Source organism: Chiloscyllium plagiosum, chromosome 27 (assembly GCF_004010195.1).
Source record: "Chiloscyllium plagiosum isolate BGI_BamShark_2017 chromosome 27, ASM401019v2, whole genome shotgun sequence".
In the NCBI taxonomy this organism is placed as follows: domain Eukaryota; kingdom Metazoa; phylum Chordata; class Chondrichthyes; order Orectolobiformes; family Hemiscylliidae; genus Chiloscyllium; species Chiloscyllium plagiosum.
Genome location: NC_057736.1, coordinates 34,793,692 through 34,820,532, shown reverse-complemented (window position 1 = coordinate 34,820,532; position 26,841 = coordinate 34,793,692). Strand labels below are relative to the sequence as shown.

The window sequence follows — 26,841 nt, the reverse complement described above, 5'->3', positions numbered from 1 at the left end:
TTTTTAAATAGGAAGCTGTTGAAATGAAACAAAATCTAAAAGTTCAAAACTCTCCAACATGAAATATATGAGGAGATTCAAGTTTAAAGCTCACTGACATGTTAAATACTGCAAAATTATTATCCTGGTATTAGTATGTTGCCTGGAAGCGATTGAAAGATTTTAATTTATTTTATTTTAATCAAAAGTTTTCAATGATTTTGTAGGTAATGTAGGTGATGCTGAAGAACTTAAACAGTTAGCTCATAGTTTGAGATATCTGTACTAGCTTTTAATGACATCCTGTTTTATTTTTATGTGTTTCTGTTATTCAGTTTCAGACAGGGCTTTGGAGTTGTTGCTGCAATCATTGGACATGCTCCCTGTCAATGCACGCAGGGTTTTTCATGTGGATATTGTTAAACCAAGAGGATTACTTAGTACACTGTTATATCTGCACATTTCTCAACTAGTTACCAAAGAATGTCATGTACCCCATTATATATTATCTGTCCTCTTGTTCTTTAGCTAACTATTCTCCATTCTGAGTGTTTATTTTCTTAATTTAGTAGAACATAGTATGAGGGAAGATGATAGACAGAAGTGTTTTAAAGTATTCAGGATCCAGCTCAGTTGAGTTTTTATATTTATATTTCACTGATCAGCTTCCAGAAGTTGGGAGGACACTTCCTCACTCAAGTGTATGGCAACCTGCCACAGACTGACCACTTCAATGCAATTCTGGAATAAGCCTATTTTTGTTAGAAACCTGATACAATAAGTTCTATGTGGGGAAGCTTGTACCTTAAATGTAGGAACAAGATGCTGGAACCTGTCCTGAAAAGCATTTGTTGTTTTCAGCTTATATATTAACCCTGGTAAATAAATAACGTGTTGTCTCCACTTTGAGAGTATTTCATCATGTTTATAGGAGACAAGCATTTCAGATCAAAAGACTCACCCCTGCTCCCCTCCCCCCACCATGGTATTGCTACCTTTGAAGAGTGTCAAGTCATCCCTGAAAGTAGTAATTATTCTGAAATTGCAGAGATTCACATCAAGTGGGTAAACTGTTGATTTAGGGATCAAAAAGTCACTGTAATAAAGTTGCAGAATGTCTAATTTGGATTTCAATTAACTAGTATTGTAAAGTCTTCCTTCATGAGACAAATTTGTTATCTATATGAAAGGAAAAAGATATAAATCTTCCAAATATTATTTGAAGTGTGGTACTATTGCTTTGAGATATAAAAGGGGGGAGCATAACACATTGTGTTATAATCGGCGTTTTGAACCTGCAGTTTGCCTGTATGGTATACCACTTGAATGTAATATCTGGTTACAATATTGCATACAATCAGACATATTGTTCAATTTTGTGAAACTGACTTTCTAAAATTTTTAAAATGTTTTAGAATGTGAAATAACAGCAAAACACCTGAAGATGTGCAAGAAAAATGCCAATAGCACTCAGCAAGGCTGCCAACATCTGTAAAGAAAAAAGGCAGCTTAATGTTTTGGGTGGAGACCTTCACTTGAACCCTGACAACTCTGATGGAAGCTCCAACCTGAGATGTTAACCTTTTTTTCCCTCATTACAGATGCTGAATGACCTGCTAAGTGCTTCTAGCATTTTCTGCTTTTGTTTCTAATGAAAAGGGAATGACAGCTGGGTACATTGAGCATGTTACTTATTGGCTGAGACTCTAGGAAGCAAAGTGAGAGCAGTCTGGCACTGAGTGATTGACAGGCTGAAGTATGAACGATGGGGATACCAACTGATTGACAGTTCTGTGTATGAAAAATAAATTAGCTGCAGCCTCTTTGTGTGTAGCAGAATGGGCTTTATGAAGGGATCTTGAAAGCAGAAGAGACAATTGGCCTAAATGAACAAAATGACTTGTTTGACAGGCAGCAGTATGTACTATGAAAATATAATAGGCTGATATGAAATTGACACCAAAATGTAATACTGTAAATATTCAGAGTAGTAAACCAATCCTAATTACAAGTGAATCACTTTGAACCAGCCATCTAAGTTTGTATTATGAATTTGAGGAGAAATTATACATACATTTTAATATCCATGTATAATATAGTTTTGGAAATATATATATATTATATATAAAATTATCATATAAGTTTGGGATTTTGTTGGAAGTTTTTTAAGGAATGTCATGGACCCTATTATAAACTTTCTGGCCTCATTGGTCTTTTGTCTAATTATTCTCTATTCTGAATGTTTATTTTCTTAAATTAGTTGAAAACAGTCTGAGGGAAGGTGACAGAAGCATGTTTTAAAGTATTCAGATCCCATGTCAGTGGGATTTCTCTTGCAGGTCAGAAGTATCATCAGCATTCCATTGTGTTCACAACTTTCTTCAAATTAATTCCTGTTGAAGAAGTTTAATATAAATAAAGAAGGATTTATTTCATTTTTATTTTGTGTATGGTTGTTACAATCCAAATAAGAATGTAAAAGAAAGCAGCTATAATGGCCCTCAAAGTCAGCACCACCATGAATGATCTACTGCTTCGATTCCATAATTCTGCCCTATTCCTATATTTCTTGATTTGCTTATAGTCTAAAGTTCTATAGAGTTTAGTCTCGAATGCTCAACAGCAGAACATTTAACATAGAGGCCTCCAAAGATTCATTGCTTGCTCAGCACATTTTCCCCTTCTTATTTCAAATCAATTCTGGGACCAATAGAAGTATTCATCATGGATGCAGGGATCAAAAGGCAGGTCATTCCCTTACTTCACAATCCTGCCTCCTACCTAGGAGTGCCTGCTGACTCTAATTTCATGGAGGCAGTCAGGGATGGGCTAGAGCGGAACCTGTTATTCACTGTAGTAGGCACAATGTGAAGATGAAGGCAGACGGATACCAATGGAGCCACGTTAAAAGCATTCTCTGAGTTTGTGCGTTAGCAGCCCAGGAATGAGTCTGAGTATCTGTAAGCTCCACTCAAAGCCATTATCATCTCCAAATACCTTACTCCCCTATAACCCCCAAACCTTATGCCTCCTCTGCCCCATGCCTTCATACATCCTTACCTGCATTCACACATTAATCTCCTTATTCCTCCAATCCACACACCCAGTATTCACTATAATCTGAATTTACGAGCCCTTATGTTATTAAGTAACTTTTATTATGAAACACAATTACGAAGTCTTTGAAAAGCTCATAAATCTGCTAATATAAATAAATCATACTCCGATATCTACTTAAAACATAACTTTTAACAACACTGTCAAAAATCTCTCAAAATAAAATAAACTGTCTGGCAAAGGGAGCTTCTGGGTTAATTATTTCATTATCATTAAGCTTCCTGATGCTGAAAGAATGAAGCGAGGCAGTATCATTCTTGGTGATCTCTCGTTTCATGAAAGAAAACCATGCATTAATACTTTCAAGAAGCCTTTGGTAAGCACTTAGAAAGCTCTACGCTATTGGTCCTGATGTGACCTGTTATCACTTCAGAGGAGAAAATCAATATAAAGTTAATCCCTCCAGATAGAAGCTGTGATTTTCCTGGAGAAGCTGGTATTGTGAGCACCATACTTTTCAATGGGTAGTCCAGTTGCTCTAATTACAAATGATTGTGACAAAGTTTAAATGCTGGTAAGGGTCATGTCATGGTATTTCACTTTGACACAAAGAATGTTGTTGGATCTCACAGTCACAGAGAAATATTCACTATTCCATTACAACTGATGCAAGTAGAAAGCCAATGTGGAGAATAAAAGATCCTGGTTGAGGTTGTGGTTGTGGTTTAAGTTATACATTTCCAACCAAGCTATGGTTGATACAACGAGCTATCATTGACTGTATGCATGGTATTTCAGGAACCAATAGGTAGTTACTCTTGCTTTATTTGATCCAAAGTATCAGCAGGAACTAGTCAGCACCAGTAGATAAGTACATATTGTTGATCAGAAGCTACTCTGTATAAAGTGACCAAACCTCATCTCTCATCTTCAAGCCCATCTAACAGCATTTGGCACACGGAAGAGCAAATGAATACAGGCCATGGTTTTTGAAGGGTTTATGCCCTAAACATCGACTCTCCTGCTCCTCAGATGCTGCCTGGCCTGCTGTGCTTTTCCAGCACCACATTCTCAACTCCATGATTTTATACAACACTATCCATGTGCTAGGTAACTTTCTGTTGATGATTCTATCAGCCTTGTCTTCATCTGGTAGACTCCATTAAATGAAGTGAGAATCGAAATTGCTGAGTTTGTGCACTGTGCATTGTTTGGAACTTTGTGCATTGTTGAACATAAGAGTATAAATTTGCATTAGTTAATACCTTTAATTGATATCGTCCAGGTTTTGGGACATTTTGGAAGAGTTTAATGCAAAGTTGCTGAGACTTGTCTATGGTACTCACAAATCTGTTATACAGATAGTCATCCAATTGGTTACATCTCCTAAACTTGGTATGAGATTGCCTCTTGATTCCAATCACTTGTGAAATCAAAGTAGCAAGTGCAAGGTCGTCGACAGTGACAGAGGCAATCACTCGCTAATGAGCATGATTGTCTACCTTGGAATTTCTGTATCACTAGTTATGGGTTCTGTGGGTCATTGTGAAGATGATGAGACTGATCGTAGAATCACAACTCTGTCCACACATTTGGCAGGTGTTTCCCTGAGGTGGATATTGTCCTTAGCCTTGAGGTAAGGATAGTCCATTCTCTGTTTCCTCTTCTGTGCTTTCTCACACCAACAGATATTCTCAAAGAATTGTATCCCTTTATGCAGAACCTTTTTCCAAGTCAGTTTCTTCTCAACAAGGATCGCCCATGTGTTGACATCTATGTTGCTATCCTTGAAGGAAGCCTTCGGGGTGGCTTTGAAATACTACTTTGTCCATCACTCCTTCAAGTGCCTTCCTTGACTTGGTCAAAGAAGATTGGCTTTGGCAGCCCAAGTTGTACTGCCATTGCAGAGAATCTCTGGAACAGGGAAAATACCATCAGTAAACAAGAAGGATTTTTAAAATTTTCATTAGGAATGGGTATTTTTAGTAAATCCCTGATTGCCCAGAGTGCAGTTAAGATTAATTTACATTGCAATGTCTGGAGTCACATGTGGTCAAGACCAGTTAAGGATACGAGCTTCCTTTCCTAAAGGACTTTATGTTTTTTTTCTGACAATCAACAATAGTCATTATTGGACTCAATTCCTGATTTTTATTGAATTCAAATTCCACCACCTGACATGGCAGGATTCAAATCCAGATCCCAAAGCATTCCCTAAATCTCTGGATTAATAATACCGCCAAACTATCATCTTCCACTGTGGAAAATGCAAGGACAATCCTTTCCTTTCCTTTCCAAAATGTGTTGTTGATGAGCCTGATCCTAGAACCACATCTCCAATCATACATTTGGCAGGTATTTCCTGGAGACAGATGTTGTCCTTTACTTTGGCCCAGATGTTGTTTGTATGGTTTGCACTGTTTGGTGTTCTGCACCAAAGGGTAAAATTTCATCAGTTTTTTTTTCCAGAAGGTGGCATTTTTACTTGGGTGTAATTCTTTCTGGACTGTGCATGCCTTTCATATATCAATGCCAAAGATTGTAACTGTGACTGTATTTTGCTGTGACGAAGAGATCAGTGCTGCATGATATACAGAATTCTGACTCAGTAATTATCCTTTAACAACAATTACACTTCAGCAGATGTGTTTAGTAGATGCAAATATGCTCAGCTTGCAACAGTTTCTATTATGTGCAGAGAAGATGTTTGTGCGTACATCACTTTGGAATGGCTCAGGCCGACTTATCGGATCTTGCACTTCAACGTTTTGCACCCTAACTTATTGAAAATGATTCTAAGTGTATCCAGACAGCAGTGGGTTTACCAAATTCTGACCTACTGCCAAACCTCCACCTTAAAATTTTCACCTTGTCAATGTAAATATGTACGTATACAGGGCTGAAGAAATATCAATCTGTTTCGTCTTTTCAGTATAACTGTCATTTCTCAACACTGATTTCACTTACTTGATTCATACCTGTTTGCAAATCATGTCCATTTTTATGTGGGTTTGAAAATTGTGTCACTTAATATCCAACCAGTACTATTTTTAAGTTGATATTGTACCGAACATTTATTCCTGTACTGTCCATAACAAATTGACTATGTTAATCATCCTCTCCTCTGATTTATCATATTGTTACCATTACCATAATGTAATCCAGGATTGACTCTTATAATAAAATGGTATTAAGCTATCATTAGCAAGTTGTTGATTCACATAGTTATTGTCTCAAAGACCCACAAAAAACAAGTGTACTTAAATACATAAGATATTCAGTTTGCAGGAACAACAAAATTGTGAAGACTGCATGTGAAATTGCAGTTGAACTCAGTAAAATGTTGAACTGAACCAAATTTTAACTTAGATACTCAGTCAGTCAGCTGAAATCACTGAAGGGACCTCTAATAATCATAACCTATAAAGCTTAAATGCCATGATATTGCATCTACTATCAATTAATGACAATGATGCTTGCTGGTAGTCACTTGGGATGTCTATTTACAGCTACATGATTGCTCTCCAATGCAACTGGTTTCAACTGAGAGATAAAATATTGCATTTTCATAATAAGGGATCAAGTGATACCAAGAGAATGAAAACTATCAAAAGTGTATTATGTTGGAAGATGTCAAAGATTTCTGGTAGGACACGTGTAACTTGTAAGTGAATAATATAATTTTCAAGAGTGGTATTACTGCTACATTACACAATTTGTTTTTGAACACATTATAAAATTTATATCACTTCTATAAATAACAGCAAGCTCTCAGATTACCAAGCCTTCCATAATTTGTGGGCCTTTAAGCTTGCCATTCTACATTTTCTATTTGTCTTCAGTGTCATATCTTTGAACACTGGTTGCACCACGCATGGTGGACTTTGCTCATTCACCTAGCTTTCTCTCAAAAAATGTAAAGTGGAATTTTCTGATAGCAAGAGCATGGAAAGTCGATTGAGTGAAATGTTGTTTAGGAGTAGATCAGATGCATTGTAAGTCAGTGTATTTTTTTGACTACTTGAACTTTCCTCTTCACATCTTCATCTGATTGATATTTATGTTTTTTAAAAAAGCAAATAAGGGAAACGTGTCCACAACATAAGGACATGAAGAAGAATCCGCCAGGTCTTTGTATCCTGTATGAATTTCGTTAGAAAACTAGGGATGACGCTCACAACTCTGGAGCATACAATTCAAATAGCTAAAATATTCATGACATTTATGTTCATTTAAACATTGCAACAGTTAAGATATTCCAAGTTTAGTTGTTGCTAAACTGTTAGTGAAAGAAGAGACATAGTTAATTTAAAACTGATAATCTGGAACAATGTTTGAGAATGTGAACAATAGTTTATCTCAGGCAATTTTATCATTTAAAGTGGAGACAGCAATGCTTTAAAGTTCATCTCCCTTGTATGTTGAGATCTAGAATTTCTATTTTTTGTGTTCTTTTACTGAATAAGCAGCAATAAACTGGACAGCAACTGATATGATTGGCCCCATGGAACCAGATAACCTTAAACTTGCTATTCTCACTACTTGAGGTTCAATACTCTGCTTGTGACTGTAGAATAACTGAAAGCCACATCCTAAATGATGAGTTATTTTACTTGTAGTCTTAATTTGTTGGAAGCAGTAGAGACCCCCAGGAAAATAGTGGAGGATGCCATTCGAACAGATTTATGGCCAGAAGCCCAAGGCCTGATTGGCTTGGCCCAAAACTAAACACCAAACAGGCAACCCTTGAGCAGCCAGGCCCACTGGGGCTTTCAGGACAGATCAAGCACAAACCTCCACACCACATAAGGCAAATGCAAGCAAGGACAAGCCTGGATTTGTCCTGGAAAATCAGTCTGGTTTGTCTATTGGAATACAGTACCAGAGACCTGCATTCCTGATATGACCATGTATAGAGAGGAGGACATGCCCTTGACACATCAGCAATTCCATTGAGCACCATGGCCTTGACCTGGAAGATCGATTGGCAAGGGCCCAGAGAATACTCCGGAAGGATGAAAGAGGAAGGGATGAATAGGGACACTGGGTGGCTATTCCCTCAACAAAGACTGGCCCAGCAGCAGAATCCTGACCACCTGGAGAGAGACAGAAGATGACCACATGCAGGACCAACCTTCACCACTTCATCAGCACCATCTCTAAAGACCGGCTACATTCAACTGTACGGATGGTACCTGCTCCTAGTCTGGTAGCCAGTGGTAGTTTGGATTAGGATTGCAAAAAAGATTTAATATCGCAATTGGTAGAATCATTGATGTAAGAATCAGGAGCTTCATAGTGAAAGAGCAGGATTTTCAATAATATTCAGCCAGTTTGTCCCTTTTGTGACTTTAGTATATTTTGCGAATAAAACTGCATTGAATTTCAAGTTAACTCTGACTCTTTTTTTTTGTCTTCTTTGTATAGCACCCACAGAAAATGCATTTACATCAAAATTGGTTGAAGTGTCCAAAACACAGACCACAAATTCCTTGCAGCTTTGTTTGGGGTGGAACATTGATCATCTGCCCAGTAGAGACAGAACCAATTAAAGCAGAGACTTCCTAGGGTATCCAAGCTGAAGGGAATGATTGGAGACCTAACCTATCTGTGGTATATCAACTAAATGAAGATTCCCATGTTGCCACTAACGCAATTGAGAACCCCAAAAAGGCGGCTGGACTGGGCATCCATCAATGTCAATGCATCTAACCCTCCATCACATTTGCTATCCTATCTAACAATGTCAAGGCTTTCAAGCTTCTAAACCATTGGAAGGATTGGAAGATTGCGCTTTGGAATAGAAAAAAATATTGGCAAAATTTGTGAATGATCTGCTCTTCACAACTCCCCACTGCAGACTAGAACTTTCGGCAGAAATGCATCTGAGCCGATGGCATGCTAAATTGACCCATACTATAAAGTGTCTTCCTGGTAACTTCTCAAACTGCAAGAGGAACACGCTCAATAGCACATTAGGCACGATCCTACTTTAGCTATCGCAATCAATTATTGGATCATTATTATCGAAACCCTGCAGTGTGGAAGCAGGCCATTCAGCTCATTTAGTCCAGACTGACCCTCTGAAGAGCATCCCATCCTGACCCATGCCTATAACCCTGCCGTTCCCATGACTAATCTACCTCGCCTTCACATCCCTTGAAACTATGGGGCACGGCCAATCCACCTAAATCCACATCTTTGGACCATGTGAGGAAACCAGAACACCTGAAGGAAATATATATAGACACAGTGAGAATGTGTAAACTAAAAACAGTCACTCAGCTGTGGAATTGAAGCAGAGTCCCTGGCACTGTCAATCAGAAGTGCTAGCCACTGTGCTGCTCCTTATGTTTAAGGCCATTTGATTACCATTTGACTTTCTCATCCAGTTGGCTCACTGAGAGGAAGCTCTTTTGCTTCTGCCATTCCTCTCGTCTTCTGAATGGATTAGTGAAAGTTTTCAAGTTTATAATTTGAGCACTTAGTTGATGTGAGCCTGCATCTTTTAATACTTTAGTGTTGGGCTGTCACATCAATGTGCTGACTCATTCACTGCTGTTCATTACTCAATAATGAAATTTTGGGCAGTTTATTGAAAATGTTAAGATTAACAGAACTGGAAGAGTATTGATGAGCCAAGAAACTGTGTCATGAATTACAGAAAGGATCAATGATATGATTCATGGATGAAGTAGTCATTAAGGGAACTTTACTTGTAATTCAGATAATACAGACAACAAGAAATACAACAATCACCTACTCATGCAGGGATAATAATCAGCAAATGTAACCTTGAAAAGTTAAATCTGTAATTGGTTTCAAATCCTTAATTGCTGCTCCAACTTGGAACATTTCATCTCTGCCAATGCCAAGATTTATCACAAGAAAACTTCGTTGCCACAAGCTTCAGCATTATAAATCTCACTTTACAATTTTTATTTCTTTGCAAAACACCTGCCAGAATAGCTGAAATCTCAGATGATGCAAGTCATGATATGAGTGCAGCATTGCTTATAACCTGGGAGCAGAGATTATTTTGTCTCTGCATTCATTGAGTTTACAAGTTAGCAATATATTGTGCAATAGCTGAGCATTCAACGTTCAATAGTCCGAAGTGATTCTAATGAGGCTTAGAATCTGTGATAGTGAGTCTCTTGTTCCAAAATAGTTGCCTGAGGGAAAGTTTGTAGAAAGCCAGAGTTAAAAGTGTAGAAAAGCTTGAAGAACTACTTATTCAATGTTAAATCACAAGGAACAGCAGAGTTTGACCTACAGATCACTGAAACTGAATCCATCTGTCTCACAAAAGCATGTTTTTTTAACATGCTGGAAACTACCTGCTTTCCTGCAGTGCTTTTATAGATCTCTTTTCTTATCAGAAGAATCAATTAAATGTTCTGGATAATCGTGCTTTTCATCAAAGATATGCTTCAGAGTAATCAATGAGCTTTCATTGAAATGACTGACCCTGAAATTTGATTTTTACTAAGCGGTCATGATGGAGAATGGTCTTTTCTCATATTTATAAGTGGTGGGGAGTACACAGGCATAAAATCTGTTCACTTACCACAGGACCCGGCAGAACTATGCAGATGTACCTTAGTTCCTGAAGACAGACATTGCTGTGGTGTTTACATAGCCTGTGCATGTTTTCAAGTGATATGACTGAAAAATGCTACATAGGCCATGCAAGGAGCAGCCTGCTACACTAACTGACCCCACAGAATTAGAATCAGTTACCATTGTAGCAATACATGGATGAATTTCTCCCCCTTGATCTCTTTTCCACTTGTTTACAATATCCTAAATTTATTCTTCTTTATACTAATCACACATCATTTACGCAGAGAGTTGTGAATGCATGGAATGCATTGCCAGCTGTGGTGGTGGAAGCAGTCATTGGGGACATTTAAGCAACTGCTGGACATGCACATGGATAGCAGTGAATTGAGGGGTGCCTAGGTTAAGTTATTTTATTTTACATTAGGATTAATCCTTGGCACAACATCATGGGCCAAAGGGCCTGTTCTGTTCTGTACTTTTCTATGTTCTCTGTTCTATCATGTATTGCACGAGCAGCCAGGCAACAGACTAACCAATCATGAAGCTCAGCAGAAGGCCATGTTACTCTTTATACACATGGACACTTTGGAACAGTTATCCAATTAGTCACATTCCCCTGCTTTTTACTCATAGCCCCGTGCAAAAGTTTGATTCGTAACTCCATTCTCCTTTTAATGTTACTGCTGAATGGTACTGCCTATTTATCTTTTGGTCCATGCATTTCAGATCATAGCAACACACCAGTTGTTGAAACAAACAACACTGCAGAATATTTATTTGTTGCAATTTTTATGGAACATTTCAGTTCACTAAAATAAAAAGAAACTCATGTCATTATACTACGATGTTCTTTGCTACTTTAACTTTTTGTTCATTATGGAGAAAAAAACTTGAATTTATCTATCCCCTTGGGGGAAAGATAAAAAGCAATGACAACATTTTTAAAAAGAGCATTTCATCTGTTTTGGTGAATTGGCAGAAGAGCAGGAGGAGAAATAGTACCACAGGTTCAGTTGTATCTACAAAGGGCTGTCGATTAGCTCAACTAGCCGGACAGTTGGCTTGTAATGTGTGGTGCTGAAAAAGCACAGCCAGTCAGGCAGCATCTGAGGAGCAGGAGAGTCAACGTTTTGAACATAAGCTTTTCATCAGGCATCCCTGATGAAGAGCTTATGCTTGAAACGTCAACTTCTGTTCCTCGGATGCTGCCTGATTGGCTGTGCTTTTCCAACACCACATGTTTTGACTCTGATCTCTAGCATCTGCAGTCCTCACTTTCTCCTAGCTGGCTTGTAATGTGGAGTGATGCCAACAATATGGGCTTCATTCCCACACCAGCTGAGGTTACCCAGAAGGACTCTCTTTCTCAAACTCTCTCCTCACCAGATGCCTGGCGATATTCAGGTTAAGCCACCACAGTTGTCTCTCTGTAATAAGAGAATAGGGCTAAGGTGACTTTACCTCATATCTAAACAGACAAGTCATGATTAAGCATCACATCGAAAAATATAGGCATTGCAGGCAATACAGTATTCTCTGAATACTGCTCTGAAGTACATCCCAGAATAAGCTACTGTGGGGTTTGAATTGGTTATGTTTTGACAAAGAGGTCAGCATGCTATCCTTGAACCAAACTGACATTCCTCATTTCATGCTGGACTTTCCCTTGCCTAAATTTTAAGGTGCAGCCACTCATCCATATTCCCAAAACCCTTCCCTTAAGCTGATTGTACTTCAAACCTTCATTCAATTGTCCATTCACCAGAATCACTTTGGAGCTGAACAGACTTCAAGTACTTCCCTTGATAGCTGTACATTGTAGATGTGTTCTTCCTTTGTGCCAGACATGTTCACTCAATATCTGTGCAAAATATGTCACTGAATGAGACATGGTCAATAGTGGCTTCTTCAGGGACAGACAGTTGCTGGGGACTGAGATTTTTGTTTCCGCTTGTCTCAGGATAACCAATAAATCCAATGCATAAAGTTAGAATGGGTGTTGCTGAATAAGAAGGATTGAGCCTACAAGATATTTCTTTTGTTCAGACTTCAGATGCCAAGGGCTGGATTGTCCTCTCTCAATATGGAGAAGGGCTTATGCCCGAAACGTCGATTCTCCTGTTCCTTGGATGCTGCCTGACCTGCTGCGCTTTTCCAGCAACACATTTTCAGCTCTGATCTCCAGCATCTGCAGCCCTCACTTTCTCTCTCAATATGGAGCCAGTCCATGTAGGGTGCGTTTTAAAGATGGCAAACTAGATTCCTATTGCCATTCCCATCATTGAAATTTGGACACAGATCCCAAGCTCGCATTCTGTTGTTGTGGCATTGCGAGTTCCCCTTTGAGAGTGAGCATTTTGTAATAGCTTCCACTCTGCAATTTTCAGAGATTCAGGACTGACCTCTGAAAGTACTATGGTTTAAACCAGCTCTGTGCTGTCATGTACCATGAGGGAGTCTTGGTTTTGAGTCAGAATCTGACAGCTAAGTTGAAAACGTGTTGCCGACTTCACATCTCATTTTGAAATACTCCACCCATTGCCCCTGCAATAGCCTTCCCTCCTCTCCCTGAATATCTCTGTTCACCCTCACCCTTTGCCTTTCTGGACCCTGCCAGCCTGGCTCTGGCAAGACCCTGGTCATCTTCATCTGGAGAAAGTGAGGACTGGCAGATGCTGGAGATCAGAGCTGAAAAATGTGTTGCTGGAAAAGCGCAGCAGGTCAGGCAGCATCCAAGGAGCAGGAGAATCGATGTTTCGGGCATAAGCTCCTGAAGAAGGGCTTATGCCCGAAACGTCGATTCTCCTGCTCCTTGGATGTTGCCTGACCTGCTGCGCTTTTCCAGCAACACATTTTTCATCTTCATCCGGATCCCATCTGCATCTGTTTCTCAGGGGAACACCTGAAATGATCCCAGTGATTTGAATAGCTGAGAGCTCTCAGACAGAAAGCATCCTTTTCAGGAGGGAAGAATGCTTCCATCAGGGCATTAAAGGGTTTACCAACTCTAACATGACTGCACAACAGGTTGGCCACAACAGGCTACCACTGACTTTTATGCCAGGGTGCAGGGACTTCACATCTCATTCAAAATTCAGCCTTCGAGGCGTTGGTGGTATAGTGGTAATGTCACTAGACTGGTATCTAAGCACCCAGACTAACGTCCTGGGGGTGTAGGCTTGAATCCCACAACAGCAGATTGTTAGGTTTGAATTAAAAGCTGGCCCAATGATGACCATAAAACCACTATTGATTATTATAAAAGCCTAACTGGCTCACCAATGTTCTTTAGGGAAGAAAGATCTGCTCTCCTTATCTTGTATGGGCTATGTGTGATTCCAAATCCACAGCAGCATGGTTGACACTTAACTGTCCCCTGAAATAGTCCCAGAAAGTTCGGGATGGCAAATAAATTCAGTCCTTACCAGTGATGCTCACGTTCCATGGCCAAGTGTTTAAATGATATCTAAATGATTGAGTGATATATATTGATACTATGTGAAACCCTTCAGTCTGTTCCACCATTTAATGAAATCATGTAGCCTAACTCCATTTACTTGCCTTTGGCCCGCATCCTTGTAATACTGTTACTTAACAACAATTTATCTATTTCAGATTTAAAATTCACAACTGATTCTGCATCCACTGCCATTTATGGTAGAGTGTTCCAAACATCTCCCACCCTTTGTGTGTAGAAGTGCTTCCTAACATCTGTCCTGAATGGTCTGGCCCTAATTCTCAAACTACGCTTCCTAGTTCTAGAATCCTCAACCAATGGAAATAGTTTATCATTACCTATCTTAACCTTTCCTGTTAATATAGAGTAATGGAGTGATGCAGCACAGAAACAGACCCTTCAGTCCAACTCGTTCATGCTGACTAGGTTTCCCCACCTAAACTAGTCCCGTTTGTTTGTTTTCAGCCCATATCCCTCTAAACCTTTCCTATTCATGTACCTATCCAAATTTCTTTTAAATGTTCTGACTGAATATGCATCTACCACTTCCTCTGGCAGTTCATTCCACAAATGAAGCACGCCGTGTGTGAAAATGTTACCCCGAGATCCCTTTTAAATCTTTTCCCTCACACCTTAAAACTATGCCCTCTAGTTTTGAACTCTCCAATCCTGGGGAAAAGATCTTTGCTATTCACATTTTCTATGCCCTTCATGATTTTATAAACCTCCATGAGGTCACTTCTCAACCAATTCAGGAAAAAGATTTCCAACCTGTTTAACCTCTCCTTGTAACTCAAGCCCTCCAATTACAGTAACATCTTTGGAAACCTTTTCTGCACACTTTCCAATTTAGTAATGTCCTATCATCATATTCTGTGTGTAGTGACATCAGTGTCAGTGCACACATAGACTATACCATCTTTATTTCATGGTAATTAGACTTCCTGGCTACTCAGTCTGGGAAATGAGAGAATGGGGGAGGGAGTGAGCAGCATTGATTGGTCCCTCACACCAGCAATTTTGTTCCCTATTAGTTGTAGGCTCACCGCCTCATCTTCATGACATGTATTCTCCTCAGGCCACAGGCACTTATATCACTTCTGAGTCACTTATATCACTTCTGAAAGACATACGCTTCCTCCTTGCACCAGCTGGATGTAGCAGTGATCTTGAAGACTTTGATTAGATTTCTAAATTCAAGAGAGAAAAATGGGCCATATTTGCATAATCTCTCTTCACAACTGAACCTCTGGAATCCAGGAATCCCCTCATTCCAGTTTCTCACACCACTATGAATAAGGTAACATGGGAAAATGCCTGAATTATACTTACAAGGTGTAACATCTTGAAATTTGGTAAGATGGATAATGTGAGGAGAATGGGTGGAGAAATATCTTAAGTAGGACTTATACTGAGGATGAGGGTAGGGTGTGCAGAGAAGGAGGGAGCCTCTATCTTCCCATCAGCTGACAACCTGGACAGTTGTCAGTTACTTACTGTGTCATGGCAATGCATCATCATAGGCTACTTAAAGACCTCAACTGTTCATGGGTAAGCAGCCTAGCCAATGCCTCCCTCTCCACTGACAAACCTGTGGTGGGGGCAGAGACAATGTCTCCAACATCATGGATTGGTTCCAAGTCCAGTCAAGTCAGTCATTGCTGGTCACAGCAGTTGGTTTGTACATCCCAGGAATTCCCTCTTTAACAGCATTTTGGGTCAACCCACAGCAGATGGAATGCAACGATTCAAGAAGGCAGCTCACCTCCACCTTCTTAAGGGCAACTAGGAACAGACAATAAATACTGCCCCAGTCAGTGATGCCCATATCCCACAAATAAATAAAGACAAAGGAACAAGAGTCATGGTCATTTTGGGAATAGAGCGCAGTCTAACGGTGGTTGAGACGATCAAAGCCTGTAGTGGGGATATTGGGGCAGAGGTCACAGGGTTTGTTGTGAGGGACTCAGGAGGTCGAGAGTGGACATTCCTGAAGCAGATACCAGGATTTGAAGGTAAGTGTGAAGTCTTTTAGCTACCAAATCATTCAACCTCACAGCCATTATGAACCTGCCAGGTTCCTTGAGACTTGGGACATCCAGCTGACTGGAATTGAATTCCGAATGCTGTTAGAAAATGGGGCTTGCATCATACAGAATCTTCTAATATTTAAAGTTTCATTCTGGCTCCTTGGCCCAGAAATGCCACCCACCCAGATCATCACCTCAGTGAAAGCAGCAAATGGGTGGCTTGGAGGTGGGTTTCAGTTAGACAGGTTTCTTGAACTTCTGTCTCAAATCGATCCACATTTAAAGAATATTTACTCTTAGCCCTTTTGTGGAGCTGGTAATTAATATTGTTCAATGAAAATTAATGTCTTGCTTTAAGAATGCTTAATGCTGCATGGAACTGTACTTGAACAGACACCAACACACAGACATTTACATCAGCAGTGAATGCCCATAGACCATTATCTACCTATGAGGCACAAGTTAAGAGTGTGATGATTTGGAATATATTTCATTTTCCAAAAAGTGCAGCTGCAGGAACTCTCAATTAGCTTGGATATATCGCCTTGGACACCTCTGTTTGATCAACACCTCCTCTACTAACCTAAACATTGCTTCCTTCTTCCATCAACATAATAGTGTTGCACTGTATACTGTTTGAGATGAACTGCAGCAAAGTTTGTGAGAAGATTTGTAGCTCGGGTGCTTGTTGTTGTGGTTCTGTTCACCGAGCTGGGAATTTGTGTTGCAGACGTTTCGTCCCCTGTCTAGGTGACATCCTCAGTGCTTGAAAGACAATGGAACGAGGACATGCCGCAACCCAAAGGACTAGCCACACTACCATACATCAAGAGCATTTCCGAACTGACAGCCAGACTACTGCGACCACTAGGACTCATAACAGCACACAAACCAACAGCCACTCTCAGACAACTCACCAGAACGAAGGACCCGATACCCAGCATAAGCAAAACCAATGTAGTGTACAAAATACCATGCAAGGACAAAACACTACATAGGACAAACAGGAAGACAGCTAACGATCCGCATCCATGAACACCAACTAGCCACGAAACGACACGACCAGCTATCCTTAGTAGCCACATACGCAGATGACAAGTGACATGAATTCGACTAGGACAACACTATTATTATAGGACAAGCCAAACAGAGAACAGCCAGGGAATTCCTAGAGGCATGGCACTCATCCACAGATTCTATCAATAAGCACATCGACCTGGACCCAATATACCGGCCACTGCAACGGACAGCTGGAACTGACAACCGGATGCGGCAGATTCAAACCACTACAAATGCCGGAGGAAAGATCACAGAAGCGCTTCACAGGAGGCTCCCAAGCACTGAGGATGTCACCTAGACAGGGGATGAAATGTCTGCAACACAAATTCCCAGCTCGGCGAACATAACCACAATGAACTGCAGAAAATCATCAGTGGTTTTTTGGTTAGCGTCTCCAAATTCCATGATTTCTGCCATCGAGAAGGACAATAGCAGCAGGAACCAGGGAATAGTATCACCTCCATGTTCACATCCAAAACAGAAACCACCTCATCATAAGAATGTTTGGTTGATTCTTCATTGTCATTGGGTCCAAATACTACTTAAGCGCAATGTGGGATTTTCACTGCATTCATCGCACATTCAAGAAAAAGGCCAATTATCACCTTCTCTATGGCAGCCACAGACAGGCAATAAATAACACTCTTTCAACAATGGTTACATTGCAAGAATTAACGTATTAAAAAAGATGACATCCTTCACATATATATACAGGCATCTGGAACCCAACATTTTGCTTCTCACTTAGTGAGATGTGCCTCAGTACACATGAGATCACAAGGATGTATTGTTTTTTGTTGAGGTTTGATGACTCCAGCCATAAAGAATAGACGTGTAATAGGAGAAACAATTCAACTTAATACAGGACAGGATATTGGATGCTTCTAATGGCACCCAAGAAACCACTGAGAAAATGTAAACTGAGAATGAACGCTACAAGGTCAGGCAGTAGCATCCAGACACCAGTGTCACAACTGCGGTGTTTCAACAGATGATAAACAGAAAGCACTGTAGCTATACACAGATAATGGTGAAACAACATTGATTCAGCAATATTTAAATAGTGTTCTCCAACATTTGTTGCTGGTTTCCTCTTATTTGGTCACAACCTTTTTAAAGTGGCTCTCATTAAATAAGAGATGAGGTCTGCACTTGCAAAACTTAAGAATTAGGAGCAGGCTACTCAAGACTGCTCCATCATGTGTCGGAGTCTAAGGGGTCAACTTATCGAGATTTACAAAATTATGAGGGGTATGGATAGGATAAATAGATAGTCTTTTCCCTGAGGTGGGGGAGTCCAGAACTAGAGGGCATGGGTTTAGGGTGAGAGGGGAAACTTTTTCACACAGAGGATGGTACATGTATGGAATGAGCTGCCAGAGGAAGTGGTGAAGGCTGGTACAATTGCAACGTTTAAAAGGCATTTGGATGAGTATATGAATAGGAAGGACTTGGAGGGATATGGGCTGGGTGCTGGCAGGTGGGACTAAATTGGATTGGGATATCTGGTTAGCATGGACGGTTTGGACCATAGGGTCTGTTTCCGTGCTGTGTATCTCTATGACTCTATTCAGTCCTAATCAATCAGTTCAAAGATGCAAATACACATCTCTGTAGTCAGGAGGGATTTGAGCTTAGGCCTCTGGCTCAGAAGCAGGGACACTACCACTGCACTACAAAAACCCTTCTCCCAACCAGCCTGATGGTATTGCTGATTGTTTTCATCCGAGTTTCAGTTAGTTCACACTTTGAAGCTGGATTGCATTTAGTGGAAAATAATTTGATTAGCAATAGCCTGATTTGGTCAGCTAGGAAGATGATACCTATGATGTGGCACCATATGTCATCAACTAGAATTTCACAGTCACACATCATCAATTTTTTAAATAAACTGGCACATGACTAGCATGTAACAAGGTGTTAGCTGATTAACACTCTGAAATAAAGTAGAAATAAACCATCTTTAAAAGTTTTTACTCATGGTGGCAGTGGATCACAATAATAGGTTAGACTTTATTTTTGTCATTCATGTCTAAGTATCCTTCAAAACTCAAAGGCTGTGTTGGTTTGTGAGGAGATACAATGAAGGAGCAGCCTCACACATTTTGTCTGTGGCCTTCATATTTATCTCTACACCTCTCATACATTTTATGATAAGATTTTATGAGAAACTCAGTTATTCTGCTGCTGTACTTTATAACAAGAGTATCATATTTATGCTTTTCCATGACTTCTGATTTGACATATTGCTTATGACTTCCTAATGCTAGTCCAATACTTGGGGTCATAAATTTTAGCCAATTGCTAATATATCCAATTCAAAATTCACGATAAATTTCTTTGCCCAGTGAGTGATTAGAATACAAAATTTGGCATTATATTTAGTCATTGAGATGAACAGCATAAACACATTGAAAGGATGCTAGAGAGGTACATGAGGAAGCCAATAATAGGTATGGTGAGATGGTCAGACAAAATAGTCTGGAGGAGGCTCATGTAAATTCCTAATCCAATGTAAATCCCATCTAAAATGTACATAAGAACCAGACTCATTATAAAGCAGAGCAAGTTGTTATGTCAAAGACACTAATATCACCTTAGATATCGAATATATTGGGCTGTGGAAAAAAGACATTATTCAAATCACCCCAAAACTTTTCAAAATGCTTCCTTTAATGAATTCAATTCCCACCTCGGGCAGCTGTCTATGTGGAGTTTGCACATTCTCCCCGTGTCTGCGTGGGTTTCCTCCGGGTGCTCCGGTTCCCTCCCACAATCCAAAGATGTGCAGGTCAGGTGAATTGACTATGCTAAACTGCCCATAGTGTTAGGTGCAGGGGTAAATGTAAGGGAATAGGTCTGGGTGGGTTGCTGTTCAGAGGGTTGGTGTGGACTTGTTGGGATAAAGGGCCTGTTTCCACACTGTAGGGAATCTAAGAAACTGGTCAAACAATTAAACCATTTTGCACCTAAATATTAAAAAAGAAGCAGGCTCTCTCTGTTCATCTTGGATAACAGAGGAATGTGGATCAGCGTATTGAGGATGCGTTCAGTCCAGTTCCTTCATATTCATGGAACTATGAAAGGTTTCCCTTGTTTTATTTTCATTTTAATGCTGGCACCTTTGACAATGTTGACCTCAGTCCTGCAATAATTTGATTTGATTCACTCCGTGATATCAGGAAATGATTGAAAGCACTGGATCCTGCAAAGTGCCCTGACAACATTCTGGCAATAGTACTAAAGATCTGTGCTCCAGAACTTGCCACACCCCTAGCTCAGCTGTCCAGTACAGCTAAAACACTGGCATCCATCCAACAATGTGAAAAATTGCCCAGGTATCTCCTGTACACAAAAGCAGGAAAAATGCAACCCCAATTAATGGCCCATCATTCTAATCATGATCAACAGAAAGTAATGGAAGGTGTCATCAACTGAGCTATTAAGCAGCACCTGCTCAGAAAATAAAAGCTCCGTGATGCCCAGTTTCGGATCTGCCAGAGCCACACAGCCTCTGACCTCATTACAGTCTTTGTTCAAGCATGGGCGAAAGACCTGAATTCCACAGTCATATATAATAACTACAAGAATTGGTCAGAGGCTGGGAATATTGCAGTGAGTAACTTACTTCCTGACTCCCCAAGATGGTTCACTGTCTACAAGGCATAAATCAGGAGTGTGGTGAAATGCTTCCCACTTGATTGGATGAGTGAAGCTCCAAAAACAGTCAAGAAGCAAGACGCAATCCAGGACAAAGCAACACACTTGATTGACACCATATCCTCAAGCATCCATTCCTCCCACCACCAGCGCTCAACACCAGTGTGTTCTATCTACAAAATGAACTGCAGAAATTCAGCAAGGCTCTTTTGACAGCACATTCCAAACTCAAAATCAATAACTTAATTAAGTTTTTTGAAGAAGTGCCAAAGAGGATTAATGAATGCAGAGCAGTGGACATTGTCTATCTGGAGAAAGTGAGGACTGCAGATGCTGGAGATCAGAGTCAAAAAGTGTGGCGCTGGAAAAGTACAGCAGGTCAGGCAGCATCTGAGGAGCAGGAGAGTCAATAGCTCAGGCATAAGCCCTTCATCAGGAATGTGGGGGAGGAAGGGGGCTGAGAGATAAATAGGAAGGCTATGATCGACTGATTCCTGATGAAGGGCTTTTGCCCGAAATGTCGATTTTACTGCTCCTCGGATGCTGTCTGAACTGCTGTGCTTTTCCAGCACCACTCTAATCTAGACTCTGGTTTCCAGTATCTGCAGTCTTTGTTTTTACCTGTATGATAGACTGATTGGCAAGGTTAGATAACATGGAATTCAGGGAGAGCTAGCCATTTGGATACAAAATGGGCGGCACGGTGGCACAGTGGTTAGCACTACTGCCTCACAGCACCTGAGACCCGGGTTCAATTCCTGCCTCAGGCGACTGACTGTGTGGAGTTTGCACGTTCTCCCCGTGTCTGCGTGGGTTTCCTTCGGGTGCTCCGGTTTCCACCCACAGTCCAAAGATGTGCAGGTCAGGTGAATTGGCCATGCTAAATTGCCCGTAGTGTTAGGTAAGGGGTAAATGTAGGGATATGGGTGGGTTGCGCTTCGGCCGGTCGGTTTGGCCTTGTTGGGCCGAAGGGCCTGTTTCCACACTGTAATGTAATCTAATATAAAATTGGCTTAAAGGTCAGAGACAGAGGATGGTAATGGAGGGTTATGTTTTGGACCAAAGGCCTGTGACCAGCAGTGTGCCACAATGATTGGTGATGGGTCCATTGCTTTTTGTCATTTATGTAAAATATCTGGATATGAGTATTAAAAAAAGTTTGCAGATGGCAATAAAATTGATGGTGTCAATGGACTGTGAAGAAGGTTATCTCCGAGCACAATGGGACCTTGATCAGATGGATCGATGAAGTCTAATTTAGATAAATGTGAGTTGTTGCATTTTGGTAAGGCAAATCAGGGCAGAACTTACACTCTTAATTATGGTCCTGGGAGGGTTACCGAACAAAGAGACCTAGGGATGCAGTTTCATAGCTCTTTGAAGTTGCAGTCACAAGTTGACAAGGTAGTGAAGAAGGTGTTTGATATACTTGCCTTGTTGGTCAGTGCATTGAGTATAGGAGTTGGGATGTCATGTTGCAGCTGTACAAGACATTGGTTAGGCCACTTTTGGAACATTGCTTTCAGTCCTGGCCTCCCTGCTGTTGGAAACATGTTATTAAACTTGAAAGAGTGCAGAAAAGATTGAAAAGGATGCATCTGGGGTTGAAGGGTTTGAGCTATAGAGAGAAGCATGAACAGGCTGGGGCTACTTTTCCTGGATTGTCGGGGACTGAGGGATGACCTTATAGAGGTTTATAAAATCGTGTGGGGCATAGATAGGGTGAATAGTCAAGCTCTTTTTTTCCCCAGGATAAGGGAGTCCAAAACTAGAGGGCATAAGTTTAAGGTGAGAGGGGAAAGATATAAAAGGGACCTAAGGGACAACTACTTCACACAAAGAGTAGTGAGTGCACAGAATAAGCTGCAGAAGAAGTGGTGGAGGCTGGTACAATTACAGCATTTAAAAGGCATCCGAATGGGTATATGAATAAGAAGGGTTGAGAGAGATGTGGACTAGGTTGGCATGGATCCATGCTGTACAAGTCTATGATTCTATGACTTCCGTCTAGAAGGACAAGAGCAGCAGATAAATGGGAACACCACCACCCTCCAAGGCACCCACCACCCTGACTTGGAAATATATTACTGTTCCTTCACTATTGCTGGGACAAAATCCTGGAATTGCCTCCTTAAGTGCATTGTGGGTAAACCTATAGCACATTGTTTGAGGTGTTTCAAGAGGGCAGCTCACTACCACCTTTTCAAGTGCAACTAGGGAATGAGCAAAAAATGCCAGTGCAACTAGCAACGCCCAGTCCAATAACTGAATTTTTAAAAATTAAAAATCAAGCCTCACCCTTCACTGAAACTCCAGAATTTCAGAATTAAACCAATAATTTACAAACTCAGTGGCAAGAACTTACCAACTCAACCAAGCCTTTTGAGAATCTTTCAACAATGAGTGATTAAGTAATCAATAAATGAATCATCAAAGGCTGATTTATTGATAAGTAACATGCTACTCTTTGAAATATATGTCCTCAATACAGGAGAGCAGTCAATTGTATTGCACTGTTAATATGCCCCTTTACAATGCTTGCAAGTCTATACAGTTATTGGCACTTGGGATGAGCAATTTGTTGATCTCATTTGGTTTTACTTTCCTGGCTGAATGACATTTTATGATAACATCAATAACAAACAAGACAGGCTCTTGGACATAGTTGCATTGAATTTAAGGTGGAGGAAAGACTTAGCTTCAACTTTTAAGATTGTAAGAAGTGCAAGAGAAATACCAATCCAAATATTATTTAAAAATTCCAAAACCACGGTAAAAAAGACAAAAACGCTGAATAGTTTTGAGGGAAAAATGGATCGACATGGCCAGACAGATCAAGATGGAGATTGACAAGTTACAATAAAAAGTATAGGCAGAGATAATCTCAGTTTTCTTTCTCTGCTGAGCCCAGATTGGGCTGCTGCTTTAGTGAGTCGAAAAGTGTGGCGCTGGAAAAGCACAGCAGGTCAGGCAGCATCCGAGGAGGAGGAGGAGAGTCAATGTTTCAGGTGTTATCCTTTCATCAGGAATGTAAGGGGGGAAGGAGGCTGAGAGATAACCAGGAGGGTGGGGGTGGGGCGGAGGGAGGTAGCTGGCAAGGTGATAGGTGGATGCAAGTGGGGGACGTTTGTGATTGGTTGGTGGGGAGGGTGGAGTGGATAGGTGGGAGAGAAGATGGACAGAAGGACAGTTCAAGAGGGCATTTATGAGTTGGAGGGTTGGATCTGGGATGAGGTAAGGGGAGGGGAGATTTGGAAACTGATGAAGTCAATGTTAATGCCGTATGGTTGAAGGGTCCCAAGGCAGAAAATGAGGTGTTCTTTCTCCAGTCATCGGGTGGTTGGGATTTAGCGGTGGAGGAGGCCCAGAACTTGCATGTCTTTGGCGGAGTAGGAGGGGGAGTGCCGTGGACACTTAATTTTCTTAGGATTATCCAGTGTTGGCAACAGACTAAAATATTCCCTCTTCTGCCTCCACACTATCTGCCAATGGCACTGTTGGTCCGACAGATATTTTATGATAGAAAATGCAGCAGATTATGCACGGGATTCATGATCATTGCAACTTGCATTTTAAAACACTTAGATATTCAAAATGAGGGGTTGTATTTTGTTGTCAACTCCAAACATTTATGCCGTCTTATCATAATTAACTCTGTCAAATTAGTATCAGCCTTACAGTACAAACAAAACAGTTCTTTTCTATTATTGCATTGACAGCTGAAGATTGCTGGAATTAATGCTATTGCACATTGTTTCAGATTACAATACTCTTTCAAAGAATTAAAGACTACTTCAACAGGTGATTGTTCACAATTTATCTTTTATCAATGGGTGCTTGGAATGGGAAATATAAAGATACCCCATTTTCTTTCTGAGCACATTCACACCAGCTAACAGCATGTTCTTTACATTGCATAGTTTGGGAGGAAGAAATGAAAAAAAAGAGAAACAAAAACAATAAATTTAAAAAGAATAGAAACCTCAGGTAACAATGTACAACCTGCAGATTGAGACTTCATTATTGTGTTGGCAAACACAGGAACTGACTTACAGCAAGATGTCAGAAAGAATATTAGGCCCCGCCATAAGAAATTCAGAGTTTAATATACACTTGATTATTTCTGTGTAATTCGCCCAATAATATGTGGAAAGAAAGACTTCGCAAATTGCTTCAAATTGATGGATAATTTCTGCCAACTCATTTTTATCCTCACCACATTGGGAAATCAGTGTTAAATCTCCCTGTTTAAAAAAAAACAGAACATAGAACATAGAAACGTACAGCACAGAACAGATCCTTACGCCCACGATATTATGCCAAGAATTAATCCTAATGTAAAATATAGTAATTTAACCTACATACCCCTCAACTCACTGCTATCCATGTGCATGTCCAGCAGTCACTTAAATGTCCCCAATGACTTTGCTTCCACCACCACAGCTGGCAACGCATCCCATGCATTCACAACTCTCTGCGTAAAGAACCTACCTATGACGTCTCCTTTATACCTTCCTCCTCATATCTTCAAACTATGACTTCTTGTACCAGTCAATCTTGCCTTGGGGAAAGGTCTCTGGCTATTGACTCTAACTATTCCTCTCATTATTTTCTACACCTCAATCAGGTCTCCTCTCTTCCTCCATCTCTCCAGAGAGAAAAGCCCGAGCTTATTCAACCTTTCTTCATAAGACAAGCCCTCCAGTCCAGGCAGCATCCTGGTAAACCTTTCTTGCACCCTCTCCAAAACCTCCACATCTTTCCTATAGTAGGGAGACCAGAACTGAACACAATATTCCAAGCATGATCTCACCAGGAACTTGTAGAACTGCAGCAAAACCTCCCGGCTCTTAAACTCGATACCCCTGTTAATAGAAGCCAATATACCATATGCTTTCTTAACAACCCTATCCCCTTGGTGGCAACTTTGAGGGATCTATGTACTTGCACACCCAGATCACTCTGTTCCTCCACACAAGAATCCTGTCTTTAATCCTGTATATTGCATTCGAGTTCACCTTCCAAAATGCATCACTTCGCATTTATCCAGGTTGAACTCCATTTGCCATTTCTCAGCCCAGCTCTGCATCCTGTCTATGTCACACTGCAGCCTGCAGTAGCCCTCTATACTATCGACGACACCTCTAACCTTTGTGTTATCTGCAAATTTATTAACCCACCCCTCAACCTCCTCATTTAAGTCATTTATAAAAACTACAAAAAGCAGAGGCCCAAGAACAGAGCTCTGCGGGACCCCACTCAACACTGACCTCCAGGCAAAATACTTTCCAACTACAACCAGTCTCTGCCTTCTGTCAGCCAGCCAATTCTGAATCCAGATAGCCAAATCTCCCTGTAGCCCATACTTCCTGCCATGGGGAACCTTGCTGAAATCCATATACACAACATCTACTGCTCAACCATTGTTGACCAGTCTTGACACCTCCTCATAAGAACTCAATAAGATTTGTGAGGGATGACCTGCCCCTCACAAAGCCATGCTGACTGCCTTTAATCACACTATGCTTTGCCAAATAGTCATAAATCCTATCCCTCAGAATTCTTTCCACAACTTTGCTGACCACACACGTGAGACTGACTGGTCTGTAATTGCCAGGGATTTCCCTATTACCCTTCTTTAAAAGTGGAACAACATTCGTCTCCTTCCAATCCTCCGGTATGACCCCCATGGAGAGTGAGGAGGCAATGTCCAGCTTAGCAACCTCCTTTCTCACTTCCCGGAGCAGCCTAGGATAAATCTGGTCTGACCCTGGGGACTTACCAATCTTAATGTTTTCCAAAATTTCTAGCACATCATCTTCATCAGTTTTGATCTGGTCAAGACTGTATCTCAGCTCCTCAAAGTTTTCATTTATAACAAGTTCCCTTTCCTTGGTGAAAACCGAAGCAAAAAACTCATTTTGGACTTCCCCCATCTGCTCAGACTCCACGCACAAGTTCCCTCCGCTATCCCTGATCGGCCCTACCTTCTCCCTGATCATTCTCTTATTCCTCACATATGAGTAAAATGCC

The 26,841-nt window shown here is 40.7% G+C and overlaps 1 protein-coding gene across 2 annotated transcripts in view; it reads left to right on the top strand.

Moving 5' to 3' along the window:
• angpt2b (angiopoietin 2b) overlaps window positions 1-26,841 on the top strand; it is a 247,463-nt gene that overhangs the window by 24,169 nt on the left and 196,453 nt on the right. The gene's annotated exons all lie outside the window — the stretch shown is intronic.